Source organism: Lichenostomus cassidix, chromosome 17, assembly GCF_008360975.1.
Source record: "Lichenostomus cassidix isolate B80296 chromosome 17, HeHo_3.0, whole genome shotgun sequence".
Classification (NCBI taxonomy): domain Eukaryota; kingdom Metazoa; phylum Chordata; class Aves; order Passeriformes; family Meliphagidae; genus Lichenostomus; species Lichenostomus cassidix.
The window spans coordinates 2,900,549-2,927,430 of NC_139497.1; the positions used below are offsets into that span (position 1 = coordinate 2,900,549).

Genomic DNA, 26,882 nt, shown 5'->3' on the forward strand with positions numbered 1-26,882 from the left:
AAAATCCCCCAGTGAGAAACTTAATAAATGAACTAAGTGTCTCCCTAATTATCCCCCCTCAAATGAGACTGCAGCCTGGTTTACACAAACATGTTCCAGAGAGGATGCTCCATCCGAGGCTGGAGCCTCTAGTTTTGAGATATTGTGAATATTCAGTCCTCCCACCCTGCAGAATCCCCAAACTGAGCTAAATATCAAAATCTCAGACTAGAAGGGTTATAAACATGTGGGGCTGAGGTACTGGGAGTGTCTGTGAAGGGTACAAGGAAAGGGTATAAAAATGGATAAAAAGGGTATGAAAAGAAAGGACAAAACATCATCAGGTCAGAGCTGGGCAGGGAGTAAAGGCAGATTGAAAATGATATTTTTGGTGGGGAAGGAGAGCAGGAGGGCTGGAGGGCTCTGGAATTCCTCTGAACACCCATGTCGAGCTGCAGGTCAGGAATTATCTATCCAGAGACTCTGCTCTGCTCTGGAAAGGAGTCAGGAAATTGTCCTGGGAAGAAGGGATAGGACTCTGCCACCGGGAAGGGGAAAAAAAAATGGGATCTAGGAAAACCTTAATTAATTTGGGGGCTGGAAATGCAGCTCCTCCTGGCAGCTGTGCAGCTTGAAGGTAACTAAAAGTCCCACAGGGTGAAGAAAACTTGCTTTTCAACCCTCCTGTCGCTTGCTGAGGGCTGTTTGGTGCAGGAAGAAGAGCCAACAATCCCTCAATCCCTTCCAATCCACATCCAGGGCACCTCCCTGCCCAAATCCCAGCCCTGTCCTTCAGATCTTTGGTGACACAGATGGGGAATTGATGAGGACAGCGAGGTCAGGACGTGGCCAGAGCAATCCCTCCCTGCTTCTGCTGCTCCTCCTGCACATCTCAGATGGTTGAACCCTGAGATATGAATTTATCCAAAGGAAAGGGCAGCGAGGGGAAAAGTGCAGCCAGGCAGCCAAGTGGAGGCTCTGGAGGGGATGGTGGAGCTGCCAGTGTGGCTGCAGTGACAGAGGGTGACACGAGCTGTGCCACCCTGCTTTGGCTCAGGGGACAGAGCCCTTCAGGCCTGATGCATTGCTTTTTTTAATTAAACTGGCTGGAGGGAAATATAGCATTTTCCTTCGGTAATTCATCCCCATGGCTCCCCTTATTTTGTCATTTTAATTAAAACCAGCCCCAGCCAGAGTTTGGATGTTTGCAGCCATGAGTATTAAATCAAGCTCAGGCCTTGGGGAGTGGGACCTCTTTGGCATTTTCTTGGGGTTTTTTACAGCAAAAAAACTCAACAGGTTCTGAGGCTGAATGTGTGAAAAGGGCAGCCAGAGCCATCAGGCTTTGCCAGGAGGAGTTTTCTCAGTTTGCTGAGAAATTATAATTATAATTATATAACACCACCACCAGCACCACCACCGATAATAATAATAATAATAGTTATTATTATTATTAATTATCTCTGAGTAAATCCAGTGTTATCCCTCATCTTGCATACACCTAGCAAAAAATCACCCCAGACCTTAAAATGTAGGAATAAAGGAATTTCATTCCATGCAGTAAAGGAACAAATAGGAATAAAGGGGTTTTATTCCATGCCCTGAGCACATGGAATCTCTCCCATCTCTGGCCAACCATTCCTCCCTCCCACCTGGAATTTTCCTCAATAGCTACCCTGAACTTGCCTTTCTTCAAGGTTAAATAACCTGCCCAAGCTGCTTTGATCACTGGCAGGGGTTTTATCCTGATTTATAAGGTATTCAGTGTTTTTTTCCCCAAACCCACAGCTTCAAGGCTGGGCTGCTACCTGTGAATCACACATTGCACTTCAAAAAAAAAGAGCTTTTCATGTTGGCCTTTAGAGTGGAAAAACATGATCAGTGCCTCAGCTAATGGCTCTGAAACAAAGAAAGGAAGGGGAAAAAAAAAAGGAATCCAAGAAGAATTTGTTAAATTTGATTTTTTTCCCCCACAATTACAAGTTTTCCCTGTGCCTGATTCAAAGCATTCCCGAATATTTTGGCAGTGCTCAGGGATTGGGGGGGGAGAAAAAGGGAAAGCAGCACAGCCAACTCCAACTACCTGGGCAGCAGCAGATGGAAAAACCAGGAGGAAATCTCGCAGGATGAGTCAGGATGGAGCTTTGCACGAGGAAAAATTGTTCTTTCAAAAGCACAAAATTCCCAGCTCTGACCTCCTCATGAGCAGAGGGCAGATTTTGCTCACCAAAAATTGGTGAGAGCTCCAGAATAAATGAAATCACCCAGATCTCCTCAGAAAGACCAATCAATCTCCTTTGCACGACTCTCAAAGTGCTGATGCTGGGAAAAAGGTTCTCAGCTATTCCATTTTTCCCTCTGTCCTCCCAGGCTGTTTGTGAATGAACCCCCAGCAGCTCTGGCTGGGTTTGAGGAGGAAAAGAAAATCTGATGGATGTTCTCCTCCTTGGAGGAGACAACCAGGACTGGGAGCCCTGGGCAGGCAGCTTTTGGATTGAGGCCCTTTGGGATGTGAAGCTCATTTCTGACATTCCATCCTGATCACTGACACTGTTTTATCTACTTCCAGACCCACCCTGGCTCGTGGTCAGGAAGTCTTTGGGCAGGAATTGATGAGGTCTGAATTAATTAGAGCCAGCTGGGAAAGGGCTCTGGAGCCCAGGGTGGTTATTCCCATTAAAATATCTGGTGGGAGAACAACTGGGATGGTGTGAGCTGGAACTGGGAAAGAAGTATTGGAAGGGTTTGAACTGCCAGAGGGAAGGTTTAGATGGGATTTTGGGAAGGAATTCTGCCCTGGGAGGGTGGGGAGGAGCTGGGATGGAATTCCCAGAGAAGCTTTGGCTGCCCCTGCATCCCTGGAAGTGCCCAAGGCCAGGCTGGAGCAGCCTGGGATGGAGGAAGGGATCAGCTTTGAATCCTTTCCAATCCAACCACTCTCTGATTCCACAGAAAGGATGTCTGATATTGAATGAAGGACATGTTTGATCAACAAAACCACTTTTTCCAAGTGAGAATTAGGGCTGATTGGTGCCTTTCTCCTTGAAATCTCAAGGCTCTGGGCACAGCAGCACTCACCACCCTCCTGGTTTCACCCCCAGCAGCACAGGGAGATGTTTGCCCAGCACTTCCCTTGGAAAAAAAAAATACATTTACAAGCCACAACTACAAAATGATGATGTAAGATCAGCTCTATGGGCTTGGCTCTGGCACAGAGGGGGAGGAGGAATCCTGCAAAACCCTCAGTTCATTCCCAGCCATCCCTCCTCGCCCGTGCTGGGGAAGAATCTTCTCCTAATGAAGCTTGAACTGAAGCCAGGGAAAGTTGTACAACTGTAAGGAAGAGGGGAAAAAAAAAACCCTGCAAAACACAACAAGAAAACCCCAGGCCTCGTGCTTCAAGCCTGCATTAAATCCTGTCTGCTGAGCGGATATTAAATATTACAGATAATTTCGCACCCGTGGGTGATGAGAGGCAACAACGCTGAGTGCAGCACCTGCTGTATTTCATCTTCAGGCCCAGGGTGCTGGGAATCCCAGGGAAATCGATTGGGAAAATAGCTGTGCACACGTTGTTGAGCAGGATGGATGCTGCAGCAAAGCCCTCGGTGGTTTGGCACACCCTGGAAGGAGGAGGAGGAGGATCCTTTGCTGATTTGTGAATGGGGACTTTATCCACCGAGCTCCACTGCTCTTTATCAGCCTGGATCTGGCAGCTCTGGGAGGGATTTGGAAGCAGCAAACCGTTTCCTACAGTGCCTCCAAAACGGCCCTAAATGAACCCTGAGGGATCAGCCACTCCACGGGCACTGCTGCCCTCGAGCTCTCTGCTCCTGGCATCGTTTTCCTTTATCTACACTGGGAGCACCTGTCCCGTTCCACAGCAGCTTCCTGATGGAGATTTCCCCATTTCATCATTTTCCTTTCCCTCTCTGAACATCAGGAGGAAGGGAAGGTGTGATATTTCCAGAGATGTGAGGAGAGAAAGGGCTGCTCACTCCTCCCTCTGCAACCCTTTTCCCATCACTCCACCCAACCCTGGCTGTGGGTTCCAAGGGGTTAATCAGGATTTCAGCCTGATTTTTTCCCTGCTGCTCACCCTCTGAGAACTGAGCTGATGGGTGACAAGCAGCAAATGCCTCCTGTCACTCCAAGCTGCTGGTGACCTGCACCAGTGCAGCTCAGCAGGGAGGATTTAATTGTTCCAGTGGGCTCAGGTTGTTCCTGGGGCTTTGTCAGACACGACTGAAATCATTAAGAGGCTCGGCAGTGACTCTGACAGGAGCTTTGCTGGATTCCCAGAGGATTTGAGAAGAGCTGGACTCACTCCTGGCGGGGGCTGAGCTCACACTTGAGGGGTCCCTGGGGGTTGCAGGAGGGTTTTCCTACAATGGTATTTGGGATCTGAGCAGAATTTGGGGTCACAGAGGTTGCTCCAGGCTCTCCTTCCCCCAATTTTGGGGGGAACCCCCACCTCTGCTCTGACCAGGCGAGGAGCAGCGCCACGGAAAACCCTCTGTGACCAAGAGATTTTCCCCAAGAAGCCCATAAAGGACTCGGAAAGGACATTTATGGCTCCATAAAGCACTTTGCTAACGACTTGCTTTCCCACTGCTAAATCAACTGGAATCGTTTCGCTGTTGGAACTCGGAACTTCCCGCATTGGGTCTGTGGGGAAGGGGAAAAATAAAATTAAAAAAAAAAAAAAAAAGGAGTGCTGACATTTGCGAAATACGTCTCAACCCGTATTAGATGGTGTTAATTAAAATGACTTGCCTGGGTAATGAGCTACCAAAAAAAAGGGAGAAAAGGGAATCAATGAGAGTCTGAGCTCAATTAAACCCAGCGAGCTCTGCAGTGGCTCTGACAGGGCTGGGAGCTGATTTTCAGATCCCCACAGAATTCCAGAATGTGGATGAGGCTGGGAGGGACAGCAGTGGGTCATCCCAGAGCACAGGAGCATCCAGATGGCTCTGGGATATCCTCAGTGAGGAAACTCCACACCCTCCCTGGGCTCTGACTCTGCCCAGGGAAGTTCTGCCTCCATCCTGGGATCAGCTTTAAATCCTTTCCAACCCAACCACTCTGTGGTTCCACAGAAAGGATGTTCAGTACGAATGAGGGACATGTTTGATCAGCAAAAACCACTTTTTAAAAGTGAGAATTAGGGCTGACTTGGTGCCTTTCTTCTTGAAATCTCGAGGCTCTGGGCAGAGCAACACCCACCACCCTCCTGGTTTCACCCCCAGCAGCACAGGGGGATGTGAAATTCCTGGGATCAGTTCTTCTGGGATAACTTTCTGGGATAATTTCCTGCCCCTCTTGACCCCATAGAGCCGAGCCTGGCCCTGCTCTGCCCTTCCCTGCACAGAGGGACAGGCAGGGATGAAGTCCCCTTTTGGCTGTGTCTCCTCTGGAAGCTGAACAGTTCCATCTCCCCCAGCATTTCCTGGGCAAAAGATGCTCCAAATCACCTTTGAGATGCCCTAAATCACCTTTGAGATGCTCCAAATCACCTTTGAGATGCCCTAAATCATCTTTGAGATTCCCTCAATCATCTTTACCCCCCTCACAGCAGCTCCTTTCTCCCTGTGCCACCCCGAGGTGCAGCTCACACCTCCCCTAGGGTTAAACCCCAGGGAAAGGAGCAGCCAGGTTGCCTCAGCAAGGCACTGAGGGAAAGCAAATGCTCTCACTGCCCCTTTTTTCCCAGCATTTTCCCTCCATCCGTCACTGCTGGGAGCAAACCCAGTGACAGGGAATGCACAGAGTCCCTCCTGTCCCTCCCAGCACACCCTGACTCTGATCAATGCCAGCACAGAGGTCAAAGGACACCGCAAAGCCAAGAAAAATCAAACCCCAGAACAAGCAACGAGGATGAAATCCACTGTTTCATCCCCCAAAACGAGCCTTTCAGGTGGGTAAATCGCAGAGCACATGAACAACGGGGGGAACATTTTACTGCTGTGCCTGAAAACTGAATTACATCAGCTGAGATGTAACCACCTCTCCAAAGCAGGGGATTTCAGTGCTTTGCTGTGAGGCAGAGCTTGGCTGGCTATCTCAGAGCATTTTGCTCCGAAATTCATGTAAACATCTGTCTTGGTTTAAGTGCTTCCTCACCAGCAGGCTTTGCTGAGCTGGAACCTATTCCAGCAAATGCACTACAAGGTTTGAGGCTGCTAAAGCTCTTGTGAAGTGTCAGAACAAAATGGGCAAAATACTGGCTGGGAAAAGGAGCCTGGCTGACAGCAGCACAGAGAAGTGGTCTTTATTCATCTCCTGAACAGGTACAGTCAGCCAAAGAGCCATAAAAGCTCCGTGCTTCGCCCAGCCCAGCCCTGGAGGACAATCTGCAGAGATAGAGGGGAAGCGAAGTCGCACTGCCTGAGCTCCCAAAGACACACAGCTCGTCATAAATAACAGAAATGGGCTTTTTTTTCATGGATCTTCTCTCGAGACCTGCAGCCTGGGAGCAGCAGGGGAAGGTGGGCAAGGGGAGCAGGCAGATCCAGCCTGGCTGGGCTGAGCAGGAGCTCCCAGAAGTCGTGAATTTCGCTTAATTCCCTCTCAATTTCGGTACAGAACTTTGTATTTCCAGCCTTGTTTACTAAACCCTCACACTGGTAACAAACATTCCCCTTTCACCGTTTTCCCTGAGTTTCTAAAAGATTTAAAACCAAACCAGAACAAGCAGTTTTTTCTCCTCACCACCCCGTGTGTGTTCAGACCCACCACGGAGCAACACACCTTTCACATTTTGAAATAAATAAGTTATTAGTGCCCAAGGATCCAGGAGGCTCTCCCTGTTCTCTCCTCCCCAGCTGTGTTCTCTCTGCACAAACAGAGCCTGGAGCAGCAGGAGGTTAAACAGGGAGAGGGAAGAGCATCTCCTGCTCCCTGTGCCCATGGGAGAGAGGTTTTCTCCCATTATCCTGCCAGCAACAACAAGGCACAGCTGTGGTGAGGATGGAGAAACCCTGGGATGGGGCTGGATAAGGAATTCTGCTGCTCCCACCAAGGAGGGAATTCCTGCTTTGGAATCCCACGGGGGGAGCTGGGATTTTGGCTCTGGCTGGTCACCAGCCACACCTGGACATCAGGGCACAGAGCTTCCCTGCCTGGTGCTGGCTCAAAGAATTGCTGAGAGCTGCCAGGAAAGGTTGGGATGAAGGTTGCAGGATGAAGGTTGCAGGATGGATCACCAGGATGAAGGTTGGGATGAAAGCCACAGGATGAAGGTTGGGATGAAGGTTGGGATGAAAGCCACAGGATGAAGGTTGGGATGAAAGCCACAGGATGAAGGTTGGGATGAAGGCCACACTGGCCTCATGCCCTAAGCAGAAACTTCTCCTTATCCCTTGCTGCACGACCCTACAAATCAGGAGGATGGTCACACATGCACTTCAGATTTAATCCCTTAAATAATGCATTTTTAGGAGATATGAGAGCTGCAGGAGGGTCTAGGGAGCAATTTTGAGGCACCAGGGCTGTGCTGCAGCTCCAGGGAGGGCAGGGCTGATCATCCATCCACATCCCAGCCCATGGAAAAGCAGGATTGTGCCCAAAAACTCCTGTTATGAAAACCCCACAGCCTCCCTGCTGACAGTGATGGATCTCCCTGGATTCTCCCCAGCGAGCACCATCCTCCCTCTGGGGAAGGCAGACAGATAGCAGGGAGGATGGGGAGCGATGGGATGGAGGTTTTACAAAGGGGATGGAGCTGTGTGGGGATGAGGGTTTGACAAAGCTGAGCCTCTCCCGGGGCTGGCAGGGAGGTGACACCTCGGGAAAGGTTTGGAGCACCCAGGCTGAGTGACTTCACACCTCGGCAGGGCTGCTCTGCCACCCCCTCAGCCAGCAGGAGTGTTCTCATGATCGGAGAGGAGACAAACAAAGGGGAGGGGGAGAGATTCAGCAGCAGCTAAAGATGGTTCTCGTGGAGCCTGGGGAGATTCAAGGGGGGAAATCCAGATGTGGGCACAGCTGGCTGCACCTGAGCTGCTCCCAGAACAGCTCTGCCCTGGGGTTGTGGGGGCATTTTTGCCAAAACACCCTCTCCGGGCAGATAATTAACGAGGAGGGAGATGGGAGCAGAAATACAAACCCCTTTTCAGAATGAATCCTTGCAGAACTTGCTGCTCACCAGAGCTGTCACTGCCAGGCTTGAAAGGCTCCAGACCCAGCACAGAGAATCCACAGTTGTCTCACCCTCACTGGCTTTCATTTGCATCCAAAAATTTTACAAAATCCAGTTCTCTATCCCCCCAAAAGAACTGGGCAGCAATGTCAGGAGCAGCAGGGAGACTTTGGCACGAGAGGGTAAAGAACATCCTTTATTCCTAATAAATTTGGCAGGACTCCCTTTAGTAAAAAACAAATAAAGAGTGCCTGTGTCATTTAAAATAAAAAGGGTTAAGGAAACCTTCAGCAGAGATAGAAATGCCAGAAGAGCCTGTTGCTTTCAAAAAACCACTCCTCAGCATCTTTAGCAGAATCCTGATTTCCCCTCTTTCTTCATAAATTACCAAAGATGGTGGGATGCAGGAATAAATGATGAATGAAAGACCTTAATTAAATACTAAAAAAAAAATAAATAAAAGAGGGACTTGGGGCACTGCATTTCCATTCAGTCTCTGTCAGGGCTTCATAAGCCTGAGGACAAATATTTTATTCCCATTTCGTAATGCAAATGAAGTGCTGCACTGGCAACCTTCAGCCCTTCCTCGAGAGGGAGGATGGGAGAAGGGAAAGCTTTGGAAAAAACACCCCTGAGGGGTTTTTGGGGCCATCTGGGGGGAAAATGCTGTGGTGAGCAGTTTGCTCAAACTCCCAAAGCTGTGGTAGAAAAAATATAAAAAATCAGGGAAATTCAGCCATCCCAGGAGAAAAGACTCCCATGGAGCAAAACCAGAGGTTGGGGGAGGAAATATGGGGGAAAGGAGATTTTTTTATCCTCATTTTTCCACCTCCAGCCTTTCTGTTGGGTGGGTTTAGCCAGGAATTTGGGGTCACGAGGTTCTGAGCACACATTGCTCCCAAACACCACCCAGCAGCCAGGGCTTGGTGAGCATCACCTGGCAGGGCAGGATGCAGAGTAAAGGGGTGTTGGGGACCTTCTCCTGCTTGGAGGCAAATTTTAGGGGAAGAAAACTCATTAAAGTGATCCAAAATACCTTTCCAGACACTTTTTAGAGCTTTCATATCTGACCCCAAACAGCAAACTTTGTAGGGCTGACTGAACACGCCCTGCAGCTGTGGTGGGAAAGGCAAAAAGAAAAGGATCATCCACTGGGTTTGGATTATTCCTATTAAAATCTCAGCCCAGGGAGGCTGCAAAATGCCTCCCAAAGCAGCACTCTGTCATTTCGGGTCCACATCACCACAAGCACAGAGAAAATCCTAAAAAAACCACATTCTCAGAGCTTTTTTCCCTTTCCTTTCTCTCCCAACCCCTTCCAGCTCTAATAAACGAGGTTAATAGACAACTCCAGCCCCAGATATTCTGCATTTAGGGCTGAGAGCAGAGCTGGAGCCTCGCAGAGCTGATTTGTATTCAGCCCCAGCTGAAATTCCCAATTCCACAGAGCTCAAAAGGCTCCAGGCCCAATGTCAGCAGAGGTGGTTTCAACTCATTCCTGAGTTTTTAATCAGATTCCTTTCGGGTTAGGGGAGGATTTATGGGCTCAGGGGGGAGAGGTTCTCAATACAGCCCTTCAGGAGGGGAATGACTCTTTGGGGGACAAGTGACAGTGGCCAGGGTGGGTGACAAGGGGTTGGGTGTGTTCCTGTTCCTGAACCCCCAGCTGAACAATTCTCCTCTTTCCCTGGGATCTGGAGGAAGGATGGAGAGTTTGGATGCTCTTTCCCAGCCCAGTTTGGGGTGTTCTCCTTTGTCCCCAATATTTTGGCAACTCAAGAAGCATTTCCAGGCCTTTTCCTTCAGCTGCCCCAGAGGGAAGCAGAGCCTTTTTCCCAAAAAAATCCCTGATTTTTGGGGGTGGTTTGGAGCAATCAGTGCCAGAGAGCTTTGGCAGGATGGGGATAATTTGGGTTCATTGATATTTATTGATATTTATTGATAGAGAACCCACTGAAAGGAGGGAGGTACTACTCGAATTCCAGCAGGAATCCATCTGGGATGATTCCCTGGACTTTGGGCAACCTCTTCCCTGGGGCTGCTGGCAGGGCAGAGCTCCTGGAGAGCTCCAGCAGCTCCACCATCAATATTAATGAGCTCATTAAAGAGCCTGGAGAACGCAGGGAAGGGGAGGGAGAAACGGATGGAATCAGCAAACCAATCCATCTTGGAGATTTTTTTTTAAGGCTTTTGACTATGGATTTCTTCCTTCCAGCCTGACTCAGCCGGAGCAGGGAGGGGGTGAGACCTGTGCAGTCCAACAAATCAATTGATGAATTTTTCTCCCCTGACATTCAGGGGCTGAGTCCTGGGCTGATCGTAAAAAAAAAAGGCCCTGCCAGAGGATTTTAATAAATCCCTTTAATTAAGCGATATGTTTTAGAATTAAACGATGATGAAAACTATAAATCCTTTCCCAACAAATGGAGTTCAGGGTGCACAGAAGGAAAAGGGCATTCCTCTTGTACCTGGCTGGTTTTTTTCCACCCCTTAATACAACAGGATTCGAGCAATTCATTATCAAACAATACAGGAAGCTGGGCCATTGATCACCCTGCAACTCAGGCTTTTAAATTAGTGGGATTTAACCTTGCACTAACTAATCCTGTGCCAGAAGAATGGTTTGATTCTTTTTTTTTTTAACTTTCCCACCTGGAGCTTTGCTCTGAGGAAATTCCCCACAGCTGAGGCAGAACTGCCTGGGATGTCTCTGTGGGATGGAAAATGGAACTCTCCAAGTTCAGGAAAAATAAGAAAAATCCTCAGTTTATTCTGAGGATTTTTATACCCAGACCAGACCCAAAGGTGGGGAGGAGAGGAGCTCCTTGCTCCAAGCTGGGGGTTTGAGGAGAAGGAGGGAAATGGGAATTCCAGGAGGGGGAAAATGGGAATTCCAGGAGAGGGAAAGTGGGAAATCCAGGAGGGGAGGATGTGTGGCTGTGCTGCTTTCCCCACCCTCCCTGCTCCTCAATTCCTGCTTTTCCCTGGCCATTGAACACTAAAGGAAACCTCGAGCCAAGGGCAGCTGAGAGCTGGAATTGCAGGGAAACAATCTGGGGGAAAAACCCAATCCAAAGCCCAGCTGCCGCCCTGTGCACGAGGCTTTCCCTGCTCCAGGGACTGCTTTATCCATGATTTTCCTCCATGATTTTCCTCCATGATTTTCCTCCATGATTTTCCTCCATCCTTTTCTCCATCCCCTTTTTCTCCATCCCTGCTCGGGGTGGGAAGGCAGAGCTCAATGCAGCGCAGAAAGTCAATAACGACGGCAGAGGAACTTAACGACAGGAGCAATTGCTCCCCCAGACGCTGCCTTGTCACAGCAGAGGCAAACAGAGGCTCTTTGTTCACATATTTACCTTTCCCCAGCATCATTAGAGTCGCTGCATAAACAGGAGGGTTCATTTTCCTCGGCCTGCTCCGCTGGGATGGCACTGCAAACAGCTCAGGGGTCCCAGGCTGTTGGAATTCTCTCCTCCGACAGGCTGATGGCAATTTCAGGAGGAAAGAAAATTAAAAAAAAAAAAAAAAACTAAAAAAAAATCCCCCATTAAAATCGCTGCTGAAGGTTGAGGACAAGGTGGAAAAAAAAAATCAAATAAATAAAATAGTGCAGGGCTGAGAAAATCGAGGCTCACAAGAGGAACTTTCTCAGCATTAACTCCTCTGTTGCTACAGGAGGATCAGAGCTCTGCTGCTATTTCTGGGCTCCACCAGGACCAGCAGCAGCCCTTGCCACACTCCCTGCTCCCACTAATGTTAAAAATGTGGCTCCATCACGGAGCAATTCACCCCAAACCTCGTGGTGTCACAGCCACTTCAGTGCTTCTCCTTAATCTTTAGACAGAGGGTACTTTGGGGTCAATAAATTCACGGAAATTGTTCATGTTCATTAAAAAACCCCAACCTTATTATTCTAATTAACTTTTTTTAAAGCCTAAGCCTCGCTCAGTCTTTTATTTTAATTTTTTTCTCCATTTTCCAAGTGCACTAAACCTCCTGGCTTACCTGCTCATGGCTTCCTGAGCTTTCTCAGCCTGCAGAGGAACACAAACCCAGGAGCTGCTGGGTTTTAATGGGATAAAAGCAATCAGGAACCTCACCTGGTGAAAGCCTGGTTTGCTACCAGGTGTCTCTGAATTAATTTAGGTAATAATGCAAATTTCAACTCTTTACAAATGGACTTTCTGGGCTTTTCCTTTGTCACAGAGTCACCTCTTCCAGAGCAGGGGCATTCTGCACAGGGACACTCCCCATGTCCATTTGTCACCTCTTTATTGCCAGCAGCCCCTCGATCCCACTTTTCTGCTCCTGCCAACATCCAAAAAACCCTCCAGAAATCACGAGGTGACAAAAGAGCAACAGGAGCTGCTGTTCTCCTGCTCCTCTGCCAAACCCAAAGGTCACAAACCTCCCAGCTCCAAACCCCTCGATTGATGAAACACAACTCATGGCTGGTAAAACACCCTCGTTCTCAATAATTAATATCCAAAATACCTCGAAGAAAGGCGCAGGTCTGGCGGAGTGGAGGGTGCAATTATTGTCTCATTAAAGATTGATTACATGTGTGGCCAAGTCGTTTGAATAATGGCTCTGCTGACACCTGAAATGGAATGATAAATGAGCCTGGGGCCACTGCTGGGCTGGAGGCACAGGTTGGCTCTGCAACGCCAGGGAGAAGCAGCAGCAGCAGCATCTCGGCAGCCCCGAAAGGTCAACTGAAATATTAAAGAGCTGCAGCTCAAGTAACTGTGAATAAGGTCAAACAGAGGGTTATGGCGACAGCAGAGGAATTAATTGAGTGATAATTGTCCTGCGTTTATGCACTCGTTTTTATTTTGGTTTTTTTTTGGTTGGGGAAGGAATCTAAAGGAGGGGAAGTGAAATTCAGGGGTTTTGGAGCAGAAGGGTTGCTGTGCTCAGAGGTGACAGGAGCCATCTGGGAGAGGGAGCTGTCACCTCGGTGCTGACACCTCCTCCCGGGAAATGTGCCATGGGATGTCTGGAAGGGGAAGGAGCCACCTCTGGGTGATCAGCCGAGCCTGGGCAGTGTCACCTGCTGTCCCTGTCCCAGGAGAAGGTGTTGGAGAGGACAGAATGGAGTGGCTTTTCCAAGCTGAATCCCAGCAAAAGCTGAGGATACCAGCCCTGAGCCCAGAGCTCCATGGATTTTCCAGGCAGGAATTCCAGCCTGGAATGAGGAGGTGGATGCTCCTTGGCCCTGATCACCCACCGTGCTGAGCCAGGCAGACCCAACCTCTCCAGCCTTGGGCTTTGGCAGGAGGAGAAGGAGATTTGGGTTTTCTTCCAGCAGCCCATGGCAGCCCCTGGCTACCCCCAGATCCCTGCAGATCCTGGGCAGGGAAAAGGGAAAAGGGGAAAAAAAGGGAAAAGGGAAGGACCCTGGGGACCAGAAAAGGGGACAAATTGGGGACTGACAGCAGCTCCTGGCTCAGCTCAGCCCCCAGGCAGGTGATGCTCTGCTCAGGTGTGTTCCAAGGGCTCCCTGGACATTCAGCACCCCAAACCTCCCCAGCCACCCCATGGGTGCTGCTCATCCCCCAGATAACCCCACAAACCCCACACCCTGGGGTTGCTGTGCCCAGCAGGGGTGAAATATTCCCCTTTTCCCCTCGGCAGGGTGGGGAGCAGCCCCACTCCAAGGTCATCCTGCAGCCAGCAGCTCGCCAGGCAGGAGTTCCAGTAAGAAGGAACAAATCCACGCTGGAAGTAAATGCCTTAATTATATTAATGATCGGTTTTGCCCTCGACTGCAGCGCTAAGGAGACCCTCTTCTATCAAAGTCAATTAAAGGGTTGCTGCTCTCCTTAAGCCCAGCAATAAAACAAGAGCTGTACATATCCATTAAGCTGCAGTACACATCCATTAAAGTCGCTTTTGCTGCTGCAGTTCATTTCCTGCCAGCTCAGGACTCCATTCTGCTCTCTCTTATGGGTTTTACCCTGGTGGAACAGCAGAGACTTGGCACAGCCAGCCCAGCTGATTTACTGGATCCAGACGTGCTTACAAAGGGGCTGAGATGGATATTTTCATCCCCCAGACCTGCAAATAATCGTTGGGCATCAATAAACCCCAGAAATTCACAGCCTGGGTTATTCTGAACACACACACACACACAGATCTATCTGCAGGTCTCGGAGCTAATTCCTCCCAGAGATGGGAAAGCTTGCTCTCTCTGGAAGTTTGGGAGGGAGAGGAGCACTGTCTGCACCTCCTGCTGTCCCTCTGGATCCTGGAAATGGAGCTGGAGGTGACAGGGAGGGTGACAGGGAGCTGGGCCAGCTGCACCAGGTTTATCTCCCTCCAGAAAACCAACTCCACTCCCAGCTCAGCAGCACAGCAATCCAAGATGGGAAGCTCCAGACCTTCAGCTGCTGAATTAAATCACTTAAAAGGAGGTTTTTCCCAACCTTTTCTGGCAATTGGCTGGGAGTTCCCTTGTGCCAAGGGCAGCAGTGCCCTTAAGTGTGGGACTGAGCTTCTCCTCAGTGTTTTATCAGAAGCTTCCCTGCATCTCACTCTGCTCTCCCTTCAAAGAGAAACCTTCACAAAGGCATTTCGAGCTTCCCTGCTGCACTGAGACTAAAATCCAGCCTCACTTCCATCCCCACAGAGCTCCAGCAGCGCCCTGGGGACAGAAAATCTCTTTTCTCTCCTGGGGGTTCAGGTTTTTTCCCTACAGACAGTGCCAGGGAAGGTGCTGATGGCAGACACAGCTCAGCCACCAGGCAGCACATCCAGCAAATCTGACTTTTCCTGATTAGTGTTGGTATTTCAAAGAGCTCTTGGGGGACGTGCTGGAGCAGTGCAAGACAAGGTGTTGAAATCATCAGCACTTTAAAGGTTCCTTTGCTTCCCTCAGGTTCCCTTCAGAAGAAGTCTCACGGCGCTTTGCTCAAAAGGAGCTGGAGATAACAGGGAAGTGGTGGAAAGGCAGGGAAAGGGAATGGAGAAATCAATGTTTGCCCGTGGGCAGAGCAGGGGGGATGGCAGGGGAGCAGGGGGACATTCCCTGCAGCACGTTGGGATGTCCCTGTGGTTGTCATGAAGATTCAGAGCCCAAAACCTGGGGTGTCCCCAAGCCCAGGGAAAGGGAGAGAAAAGGTCATCACAGCCCTGGCTGTTGACCCTGCAGAAAAACTCATTAAAACTCTACACTACAAACAGTACAAATCCTTCCATCTGTCCTGGCCTTCGTTATCCACCTCGCAGAGCTTCTTCAGGAAGGGGAAAAACAACCCATATTCAGCCTAATTGGCTTAATTTCTGTAACTGCCTTCCCCCCCTGAGATCTATTTCTAAAACAATTTCCACTGTTCTTTCAATATCCGCTCCTTATCTCCTTATCATCGTCTCATTCATTCGAATTTGAAAAGAGGCCCCATGAAAGAACAAAAAAACCCCTGAGTTTCTTTTGTTTCATGTAGCACACGATGTGAATTTCCCAGCAGCAAAATTTTGGGGTCGCCGCCTGATCAATCCTTGATTTCTTTTAGTCCTGGCTAGCAATAAGAAGGATATTTTTAAGGCAGAAGATGAGTAACAACAGCAGCAGCTCTGCAATGTTTGTGGTGGAGTCTTCTCGATGGGAAAATCGAGACAGGCTATTGTTGTAAATCAAAAGTTCAGCTTCAAAGAGGGGAAAAAAATCCACTCAGGCACAGGAGGGCTGAGCCACCTCTCCCATCTGTCTCCCACTCCCTGAGCACTCCAAACCCTCCAGAACTACCCCTCAAACCCACGGGGTTTACAAAGGGTTTGAGTCGTTTTCCTTCGCAGCGTGGACTTCAATAATTAAAGAGAAAAAAGGAAAAAAAAAAAAAGAAAAAAAGAAGAGGTGAGAGCTTTGAGATTTATCGTCCCCAATAAAGGCTCTGTACACAGTGATTTACAGAGCCACAGCTCTGCTGACTCCGGGAGAGAAATGTGTGCCACTGGGTGATTTATGAACACCCACCTGGCATTTGCAGAATTCTTGGAGCAGCAAACTCTCGGGTCAATAGCTCTGGCAGTGACCAGCCCTGGGCTCAGCCCCAGAACAGCTGCTTTGGTTGTGTTTGTTCACCTTTTAAAATCACATTACGGCCAACGCTTAGCCAGGACACAGCAGGGCCACACACACGGGGTGGCTGGGAATTCCCAGTCGTGGATTTGGGGTGGTTTTCATGGCATGGAAACCATCAAACTCTTTATTTTGGCTATTTCAGCTTATCCCCTGTGGATGCAGATGTTGATGGTCTGAGGTGAGGAGCTGGGGGATGATCCCAGACAGGAGATGCTCCAAGTGCCTAAAACCCTTTAAAAACTCCACTCTGAAAGCAGCACTCTGATCCGGATGAGCTCTGCAGTTCCTTCCAACCCAAACCACGCTGGGATTCTTTGAGGGCTGACACAGACAGCTGTGGAGGAGACAGGGAGGATGTAGAAGGAAAAGATGGCAAAAAATTCCTAATTTCTTTTCCCCTCTGTGCTGCTGGCCAGGACCCCCAGCCCATTCCCCATTCCCCATTTCCCCAAACTTCCCCATTTCCTGAAAACACCTCCTTCCCTGCAGCTGGAGCCATGACAAATTCCAGCCTGGGAGAAGCTCTTAAACCACATCCATCTTCCTGGGATTCCGAAAATCATTTCATCTGCAACCCATTTCCAGCCAACCCCGGTCTGGGGGTGAAGCTGAGCACTGCAATGCTCTCTCCTCCAGCTCCTTTTCCCTTTTCCCCCTCGTTCCCAAAGCCCAGAGCACTCCTTGGTGCTGGAATATATTTAGCCAGCCTAAAAACCACGGAATAAATGAGTCAGCAGCTCGGGGAGGAGAGAACTCCTTCGAGCAAAAAGGGGTGAGAATGTGCCGTGGCTGAGCTCTGAAATCTCAGCCCCATTCCTGCTGCCTCTCCAAAGGAACATTCCTGGTTTTCCTGGAGTGCTGCTGGTGTGGTTGGGATGGAAGATCAGGAGGAAGATCAAGGGACAGATGGCTTTGGCTGGGAGGCTCCTGGTGGCAGACGGTGAGGGAGGAAAACAACTCCATGGGGTGGCAATCTGTGGCTAGCACAGACCTTCCTCATGGGAACTTTTTCTCTTTTCTTCCTGTGTTTTATAAACAAAGATAAAGTTTGGAAGTGATTAAAAACAGTTTCTCGGGATGTGGACAGTTCAGGCCTGGCCAATGAGGCCTAGGGGAGGCTTCGAACTGACCAATCTGGGTAACCACTGAAAAATCTATATAAATTGGAATTAAATAATAAAAGCTCTTTTTTTAATGCCACACTGAGTCTTCTGTCTCTGCTAGCGGTGCAACAGTGACAGCAATCTGCCTGGGAAACATGGGAATCTACCCATCCCGGCCAGGCAAACTGGGCAAACTGGGCAAACTGGGCAGGAGCAGCCCCCAGGACCACCCAGGCTCCTCCCTGCCTGCTGCCAACTCAGGACAGCCGAGTTTGAACGCTGGAAGGGAAATTCTCCCTGTGGCTCTCAGCCCTTGTGAGCAGCGCTGGATTCATCCCTGGGGGAGATTTCCCCAGAAAGTGTGAGGAGAGCACAGAAATTCACCTCCCCTGGCTCCCTGAGGTGTCCAAGGCCAGTTTGGAGCAGCCTGGGACAGCTGGAGTGTCCCTACCCTTTTCAAGTGGCCCTGGATGAGCTTTAAGGTCCTTTTCCAGGCATTTCCTGATCCTATAAAAAGTCATTTAGCACCGAGCCAGGGTAGGTGCCCACAGGGGAGGAGGTGATGGGTTAGAAATGAGTTTTAGCAGAAGTTTCTCCGTCATTAGCATATTAATGAAGGTTTTAATAACATGTTAACCTTTCCTGGTTCCTGCACCCTGGAAAAATCCCAGCACTCCTTGGGTTCAGTGGAAAGGGGTGAGGTTCTCCCAGCTGATCCAGTGATTAACTGGCATAAGGAATAAGTTCCTCTGTGAATTTTGGGTGGCTGAAATCCCCCCAAATCCCTGGGCTCCTGTCTGAGGGACAATCCATCCCTCTGCAGCTCCAGGCCCACCTCCCTTCTCGGAAAAATCACCTTTTTTATTTCACTTATTCCCAACACTTCTCCGTTATTTGCTGGATTTTATTTTCCCCCATATGCAAACACGACAGGGTAAAATCTCAGCGGGGATAATAGATGCTTTAGAGGTGCCAAAAAGAAAATATCAGCAGATGCTACACAGGAACCAAAGGTGTTGAAGAGCTATCACAGCTCTCGTGCTCCTTGGGCTGTTCCTCCCTTCCCTCTCTCCAAACCCCAGTGAATGAAAATGCACTTTTCTCACCCAGTATTTCAATGCTGAACACTCCAGTTATTAACCAAGGATGTGCACTGGGCCAGAGAAGATCTATCCCTCTCAGTCTCTGAGAAAAATAGCTCTGGATAAAATTGATTCCTTTGCTCCTGGAAGCCTTTTATTTCACACAGGTGGCTCTTCCAGCTTTTCCTGCAGGAAGTTCAGTGCTGGCAGCCGCTGAGGGTGATTATGTTTCATTTCTCCTCTCTCCTCTCACCGCCACAGGCTCAGAAATCTCTCCTGAAATGCAACACTGCTCGGAAAGGGCAAAGCTTAAGGTCCAGAAACACCACAGGATTGATGAATCCAGCATCATGGTGGGGCTTGAAAAACTCCCACATTTCATTTTTCCTGCTGATTTACGGCACAGGGTGGGGGGAAGAAGCCCTGCTTGGGTTATTTTTGAGGGGAAAAAAAACCAAAGCAAACTGCTCTGACACCACCAGCAGCAAATGGTGAGACCCAACCCGGGGGAGAAGGACATGGAAACTTCTCCAAAATTCTCCCAGAGCTGCTGATGACAAGAAAAACACTGATCCTGCCTTGCTTGCCTGTCAGGCAGGATGATTCCTCCCGGGTGAGCAGCTATCTGTGAGGCTGAATTTCCGTGGTATTTAAACATATGGGCAGAGCTTCCATCACGGCGAGAAACGAAGCGCGACGGATTTGGGAAAGCAGCTGCACCCCAAAGCTGGGAGGGAATGGGGGATTTTCCCCCCATTTTTGGAGGAGTTGGAGCCTCTGAGCATCACCTGCCCTGCAGCAGGAATAAGGATGTGGATTGGGTTAGGACCAGCAGGAGAGCAGAGCAAAAATGAACGAATAAAAGCAATTTAAAAGGGAAAAGGTGGTTATCCCTCCCAGCCTCAGTGCTGGCTGGATATCCTGAGAGATCTCCTGATTGATTAATACAGAGCTGGGAGAGGATTTATTCTTCTCCTGGAATTCTGGAAAACAAAATAAAATTCTCATTTTCCAGCAAGAGCCTTGAAAATGTGGGGTTTGGGGGTCCCTGGCTGCCCCTCCCTGCACCCACCACCCCAAAAAAAACCCCAAAAAACCTGATCCAAATGCAGCTCTGCATCCTGGAAGGAAATCCATGGATTTGATCCTCACTCCACGCAGTGGTTGAAACTCCACCCGGGGAGGAATCCCAGCCTTGCCTCATGGATTGCAGTCAAAAAAGCATCTTCCTACAATCCCCTATAAATCACCTGCCCAGCCCCTATAAATCTCCCCCGTCAAAGGCAGCGATGCTCAGTGATTTATTTCGACAGCCAGCTGAAAAATTCTCCTCCAAGCATCTCTTTTAGGAGCAAATGGCTTTTTAACAATATGGACATCTGGCAAAGTTTCTCGTTTGGAAAAGTTTGTCAACCAGAGAAGAGTGATTTCTGGAGATTTCTGGAAATTTGAGTGATAGCAGGAAAATGGAATATTTTTTTAGGGTTTTTTCACTTTGAGAAAAGAGATAAATATATTTTAGCCCCATTTAGTTTTTCATGATTAGTTAATGTAGGGATGTGTTACAGGGCATTGCCTGCATTGCCTGACAGAAAAATCTCTGCCCCAAGTCAGAGAAATATAACGATATTATTATATGATATATAATAATCATAATAATTGAAATATAATAATTATGAGTAAAGAGAACAGGATTTAGGGTGACAGGTTGGGACTCAGCCATGCCTTCAGTCCCTTTATCCACCTTCAGCTCCTTCTGCCCCTGGCTGGGTCACCCAAACCTCCTCTCCCAGCTCCTCCAGGCTCCTCTCCTTACCCACATCAGCCCCTAATTCCACCCCAGGCTGCCGCAATAAACGATCTCAGTCACTCCATAACAAGATTCCCACTTAATTTGGCATTTCCTGAACTTCTGAAATTCCTGAACTCCTCCTTCCTCCAGCACCACCTCAGCCACACCAAATGAACACTTCATTATCTGTATTTGGCCCTTGCCAGAGCACTGGGGCTGTTCTTGGGACGGCTCTGAGCTCTGGTGGGTTTTTTTTTATCTCTGAATGATATTTCCAAGCCTTTCCCCCTGTGAGGAGAGAGAGTACATTTGTTACCGCTAGAATTTCCATTTAAATCGAGGATGCTGCTCAGTGCAACACGTGTAGCACTTCAACCAAACTCCTTCCCCCAGCGAAAAACAGCAAATTAAACCAGCAAAGAAAAATCCTGTTGGCAAAGGGGAGGGGAGGAGGAGGAGGAGGGGTGAAAGGCAGAAATCACACGAGCTGATGTGAAATCCAGCTGGAAATGCGCCTGTAATGAGACATCTCGATCTCAACAGGGCTGTGGGTAAAGCTTGGATTACACCCCCAGCTTTGTGCTCTCGCTGCTGCTCGGCAGCTGCAAACCCTGGCAGCTCCTTTCTGCTCTTGCCAATCCGATTAACTCGGCAAAACGGGAGACAAAACAAGCCGGGGATCTTGGGCTTTGCACAAAAAAAATGGGAATTCAGCTGTGGGAGGGGAGCTGGAGCAGCCCCAGCAAAGCCTTTTGGGGTGGGGAATGACTCCGTGGCACGGAGAGCTGCAGGTGGGTTTCCTCTGGTTGGGTTGGGAGTTGAAGGGAAGGAGCCACTGAATGGGTAGAACAATTGGGGAATCCATCCTGATGGAGCTTGGGAGTTTTTTTCCATGCCTGGGCAGCAGAAAGCAAGCTCTGGAGGAGGGAGAGGAGGATGGATTGAGTCTCCTTCATCCTTCATGAGTCTCCTTCATCACTCTGCAGTGATGCTGGGGCAGATTTTGGGGCTCCTGACCCCCCACTCAGCTGGAGCCACCTGGGCTGTCCCAGAGCTCAAAGGCAGTGACACCAAGCAGCCCCTTGGACCCTGCAGTGTCCCCTCCCTGCAGCCCAGGATGGCTTTGGGCTGATGCAGAGCTCAGGCCATGGAATCACAGGATGATTCAGGCTGGAAAAACCCTGGAAAATCATCAGAGCCAACCTTTAACTCAGCACTGCCAAAGCCACCAAGTGCCTCATCTGTGAGGCTTTAAAGGAATTCCAGGGATGGTGACACCACTGAGCAACCATTTTTGTGAGGAAACCTCTCCTAATATCCAGGCTAACCTCCCCTGGTACAACTCAAGGCCATTTCCTCTCCCTGAGCCCATTTTATTTCAGCAAACCGAGGTCTGGCAGTGACACTGGTGACCTGGAGATGCTCCTGTCCCTGCTGAGCAGCAGCCCTGCAGAACAGGGAAGGATTATCCAGGTCATGGATGGCTCATCTCCATCTACTTTCAGGTGCTTTTCTATTCCTAATCAGACAAAAAACCCTGAAAATCAATGTTTTGTAGGGAGCCAGCCTTGCTGGTGACATCTCTGCTCCAGGTGGTTGGGGAACAATCCAGAGGACACATCCATGCCAGCCCAAAGAGGCATGGAAAACACCTCAATCCCTGCAAAAAGCAGCTTTCATCTTCCTCCTCTCCACCAATGCCCCCAGCACAGACCCAGCTGGCCAGGCTGTCCCCACATGGGGACAACAAAGGGACACCAGGCCTCTCTGCTGCTTTCCAGGATCAAAGTGCTGAGCCACCTTTCTGTGCCAGGCTGGTTTGTTCCTCCCAGGAAGCACAGGATCCACGAGAAAGGGGATTTTTTTTGCTGTTTGCAGGGTCAGCCCGGAGCCTAAATCACAGGTGTGAAGGAACAAGCTCCATATTGCACGTTGGCGGTTGCTACGGGGGAAGAAATGATTAATTTATCACCCATTGCAAGGGCTGGAGAAAGAAAGATAGAAAGGGAAAGAGAGGAGGAAAAGGAGTAAGAAAAGGGGGAAAAAAAAAACCCAACCCTCAGAATGATTCTGCCTGAGCTCCACAGGAATATTATTTATGGTCCAAAAACGCCCAGAAGCATCTGAATGTAAAGCAGAATCACATCATCGATTGTGTCCTTCCCCTGATCAGAGGGAAAAGACATCTGAGCAGGGAGGGGAGGGAAATGGCACATCTTCAGCCAGCTGGAGAGATTGCAGAGGGATTTTAATTCTGAGGATGCTGAGCAAAACTGCAGATGAGATTCTATGAGAATAAATAGCGTCTGGTCATAGATCAGCACAACTTGATTTTCTCCCCTTTAAGTGCCGTGGTATCAATCTTGGGAGGGGAGGGGAGGGAAGGGAAGAATCAAGGTGGCAAATGAATTATTCCTCGAAACCTTCCTCCTCACCCAGGAGGGAAAACAAACCCTTGCACCCTTGCCAGGCTTGCTGGGCAAACTGGCTTTGGTGGAAGGAAATGTAAATCAGGAGAGGAAATGGGGGAGGTGGGGGAGAAAGTATTTATATACAATAAATATTTAATCCTGCTCAGTGTTTCCTCCTGGAGAAACTCATAGCAGGGATTAATTTGCACACTCCTGCCCGCTCCACTGGTGCCCTTCAGCAAGGTTAATCTTTGCCTGATGCGAGGCTGGAAATTAAATCCACGGTGGTGGACAAACTTCCTGTGCAGTGGGATTGAATTCCTTCCTTTCCCCCCCAAAATGATGGATGTGTGTGGAATCCACAAACGCTGCCTCGTGGAGCAGAGAATTCCTGAATGGATTCTCTCCTGAATGGATCCTCCCCTCCTTCGTTCTCCCCCTCTCTCCCTGCTGGGTGTCTTTAGTTAATATTTTGAGTCTGGCAGGTTTTTGATTTCCCTTTCAACAGGGTCTCTGATCAACCTGTTTGGAAAGAAAATCCTAAAGGGGGACAATTTGGGGTTTTTTTTGGTTTTTTTTTAGTGGGTTCTGCTCTCTCCTGGAATCAACATGGAGCTTGTGGCAGTGAGGAGCAGTTGGGGTCCAACCTTCCACCTTGGGGGAGTTGGGGGCTGAAGGGAGACAATTCTCGAGCCCCTTCTCCCACCTGGGAGCTGCCAGGAGACCTTTGGATGTGAACTTGTGCTGCAGTCCTGGAGAGATCAGACTCTTCACCACATCTGTGATGTGTGAGACCCTCAGCAGCTCCTGCTCCCTGCTCAGGTGCAGTTTTCAACCCCAAAAGGCACAGTCAGGGAATCTTTCCCCTCTGGATCCCCAGGCAATGACACAACCACAGCAGTGCCCATCCCTGGGGCTGCAGGGCAGAGCTGCAGCCCTTCAGAAGGGTTTGATCGTGGGATATTCCCAAACAATCAGCTTGGTGACCCTCTTGGCACAGCTGGGATGCTCTGGGAATCGCAGAATCCCAGGATGGTTTGGGCTGAAGTGACCTCAAAGCCCATCCAGTGTCACCTCTGCCATGGCCAGGGACACCTTCCACTATTCCAAACCTCATCCAACCTGGCCTTGGGCACTTCCAGGGATCCAGGGGCACAAGGATCCCCCAGGCTCTGCTCTGCTCCAGCCGAGAAAACGGAGAAAACAAAAATCTGTGAGCCGAGAAGCAGCCGGAAAAAAAAAATAAAGAATCCAAGCGCAGAGCAGGAAATTTTCCGCCAAGAACAACGTCTGGTTGTCCAATTAACATATTAATAATTAGGCAGGATGAGAACACGCAGTCCCAGGGATCACAGGATGGCTCTGGCTGCTCAGCTGTGCCAGGGGTGCCTCCGAGTGTGACAGGCTGTGCTTTACAAGATGTCATTGTGGCGCTTCAGAGCTCCCCTCGTCATGGCTCTGGAGAACAACCACGCTGGATGCTGTCTGCAGGAGGCTAACAGCTGCTTCTGTGGGGTTTTCACCTGCTTGGTTTCTTTGGGGTGTTTGTTTTTGCTCGGGGCTGGTTGAGAGCCGTTAAACGGGAGCAGGAATTGGGAAGGTTGTGTTTGCTGCCGAGGTGGGAACAGGCAGGGGCTGTGGGTTTGTGCCTCTGGAGGAAAACACTTCGCTGCCACGGTGCCCAGAGATGGGGGAAATCTGCAACCAGAGGGAAAAAATGAAGTGATAATAGAATAAATGAATAATGGCAATAGATGCCATTAATAAAACTATAGCACATTAAACTCGCCCAGCTCTCGGATCAAAAGCAAAATGGATTTTCAGTGGTGGACCTTGGGAATGAGCCCCAAATCCAGCACATCCAGAAAGATGCTGGTGCTGAGCTCTCCTTGATTCCCTGGAAGTGCTGAGGGAAGGATGAACTAAGAGTCAATTATTTCCAAGGCTGTTTTTGGGCCACAGCACGATGGCAGGAGAGCAGCCCTGCCTAAACAGCCCCTGACAGATGTTGAGAACATCAGCCCAGCTTTGCCTCAAAGGCTGCTCTTGCCTTAAAGAAAAAGCACGGGGAAAGGAAATAAAAATGAAGGAAAAGCCAGAATATGCAGTGATACAACAATTTATGGATAATGATGATAAATCACTGCTCCCCACCTGCCCATGGCACAGGGACACCAGGCTCAGGCTGATGCTGCAGCACTGAGCAATCCTGTTAAAAAATGGATTAAAAAACCATGGGAATTGCCTGCCTGGAAAGCCAGAGCAGGGGATTTGCAGAGGCACAGCTCCTGTGCAAGGTGTGAAGAGAGGAGGCACATCTGACTTGCACTGTGTCAGCTTTTCTGGGCACTGCAGATTAATTTACAGCTGGTGCTGAGCTGCCACAGGCACCTCCAGCTCACTTGCTTTTCCTTGCAGGAAGACATGGAGAGAGTTTTTTGTGGTTTTTTTTTCTTTTCCCAGAGCTGTGGGTCAGATCAATTCTCCTCTTTTGATTGAGCCATTAATAAAAATAAACCCAAGTCAAATCCAGCCTGGCTGGGAGAAGATGCAGGACAAAAAGCAGCTGAACAACAAGAATAGCTCCAACTCTCTCCAACGCTGTGACAGCCTCACTCTACCCAACAATTTGCATATTTTCTTCATGCTAATTCATGCACAATCCTCTCCCCTCCTCATCCCAGCCTCCCACTTGGTCCTGCTGTTTTTATCTCTCCAGGAGAGCTTTGGTGGCACTGAGGATGCTCAATCCTTTGTATAGAACACCCATTCACAGCTTTCCTCCCTAAAACTCACCTAGACAGGGAGGGGATGCCCAGATCTGGTCTCTAAATTTAATCAGGTTTTGGCTCCTTTCTTGGCCGTTTTTATTTTTACCAGTCTCCTGTAAACACAGGATTTAAAGAGATGGGAGGAACATCGTTTGGAGAGGCAAAAGCAGCAGGAGAAGCTCAACCAGAGCTGTGACATCTTGTGGAGAGCAAAAGGTGTGATCCCAGAAGGGATCCTGGTTCCCTTCCCCTCCAGGAGGAACTGGAATGTGCTGATCCCTGCTGGGGCAGCCCCATGGTCAATGGTGTTAACACCAAATATCCATTATTATCCCAATTTTCTGCTGCTCTTCCAGTGGATCTCCTACAAACTCCCCTCTGTATTTCACCTGCTGGAGTTACAGCTTTGGAACTTTCACACACCATGTAAAAGAGGTGAAAAATCTGCCACAGCTTCTGTGTCTGGCAGTCCCAGAGACAGCCAGATCCCTCCTCAGATCTTTGTTTTTTCCCTAATAGCAGATCAAAGCTTCCCTCAGCACAGAGACTTGAAGCAGCAGTGATTGAGTGCAAATCACAACTGGCAAGGCAGCAGGGACAGGGCTGGGGTGACCTTGAAGCATCAGCAAGATCCAAGGGAAGGATTTGTTTAAGTGAAGGATTTGTTTAAGTGAAGTTTAAGTAAATTTTGTCCGAATTTCTTCCTGCAGCTGTGGTACCTCTGCATTTCTGGGGTCCTTTGGGAGGAAGATTTGGCCAAGATTTCCCCAAGCTACTCCTAGAAGTCAAGGACAGATGAAATGACTGGAGATTAAAGGATTTCAAGGCCAGGTTGGTGGTGGCTTGGAGCTATGGAAGGTGTCCCTGCCCACAGAACTGGCTATTTAATATATAAATATATATATAATATTTAATATTTAACATCCCTTCCAACCCAACCTGAGCGATTCTGAGCCTTTGGTTCCCTCTCTGGACATCTTTCAGCAAATAATGAAGATCATCCAAGACCTTCTGCTGCCAAAGCCATGCAGGGCAGGGGCTAATGGGGCACAGAGCTTGGCTTGGTGGCACCAAACCCACCTGCCACAGCCTGTGGTGGCACCAAACCCACCTGCAGGGCTCCAGATGTCACCTCTGAAGGGACAGCACCTCCTGGAAGCAGCAGCACCGAGCAGATGTTGTCTGAAGAAGCCCCAGGGTGATGCAGATGTGGTGGCAGTGGCTGCTGCAGCTTCCCAGGGTGATCTCCAGAGGATCCAGCAGCTGGGACATCCCTGGGGTGAATCCTGCAGGAGAGGAGGAGGAGGAGAGGATGAGCAAAGAGTGCTCTGTGGTGTTTCACTGCTCACAGCACAGCCCTGGGGCTGGGAACAGCAGTTTGAGGAGCTCACCAGGAAGGTGGGGAATGGATTGTTCCCAAATTTGTCCTGGGATGCTGAAATGCTGAAATGTTCCTGTGGTGACATTGCTGCTGCTGTGGAGATGGAGAGCTGGTCTTCATGATCTTCTTCTCCAGAT

The 26,882-nt window shown here is 49.3% G+C and overlaps 1 long non-coding RNA gene across 1 annotated transcript; it reads right to left on the bottom strand.

The window, feature by feature from the left end:
* Positions 1–21,166: 21,166 nt before the first annotated feature.
* LOC146429824 (uncharacterized) lies at positions 21,167–26,857 on the bottom strand. The gene is made up of 3 exons (XR_014855452.1): positions 26,756–26,857; positions 26,476–26,650; positions 21,167–24,291 (listed from the first exon to the last, which is right to left on the bottom strand). It is a non-coding gene; the product is annotated as an uncharacterized LOC146429824 (long non-coding RNA).
* Between the last annotated feature and the right edge of the window lie 25 nt (positions 26,858–26,882).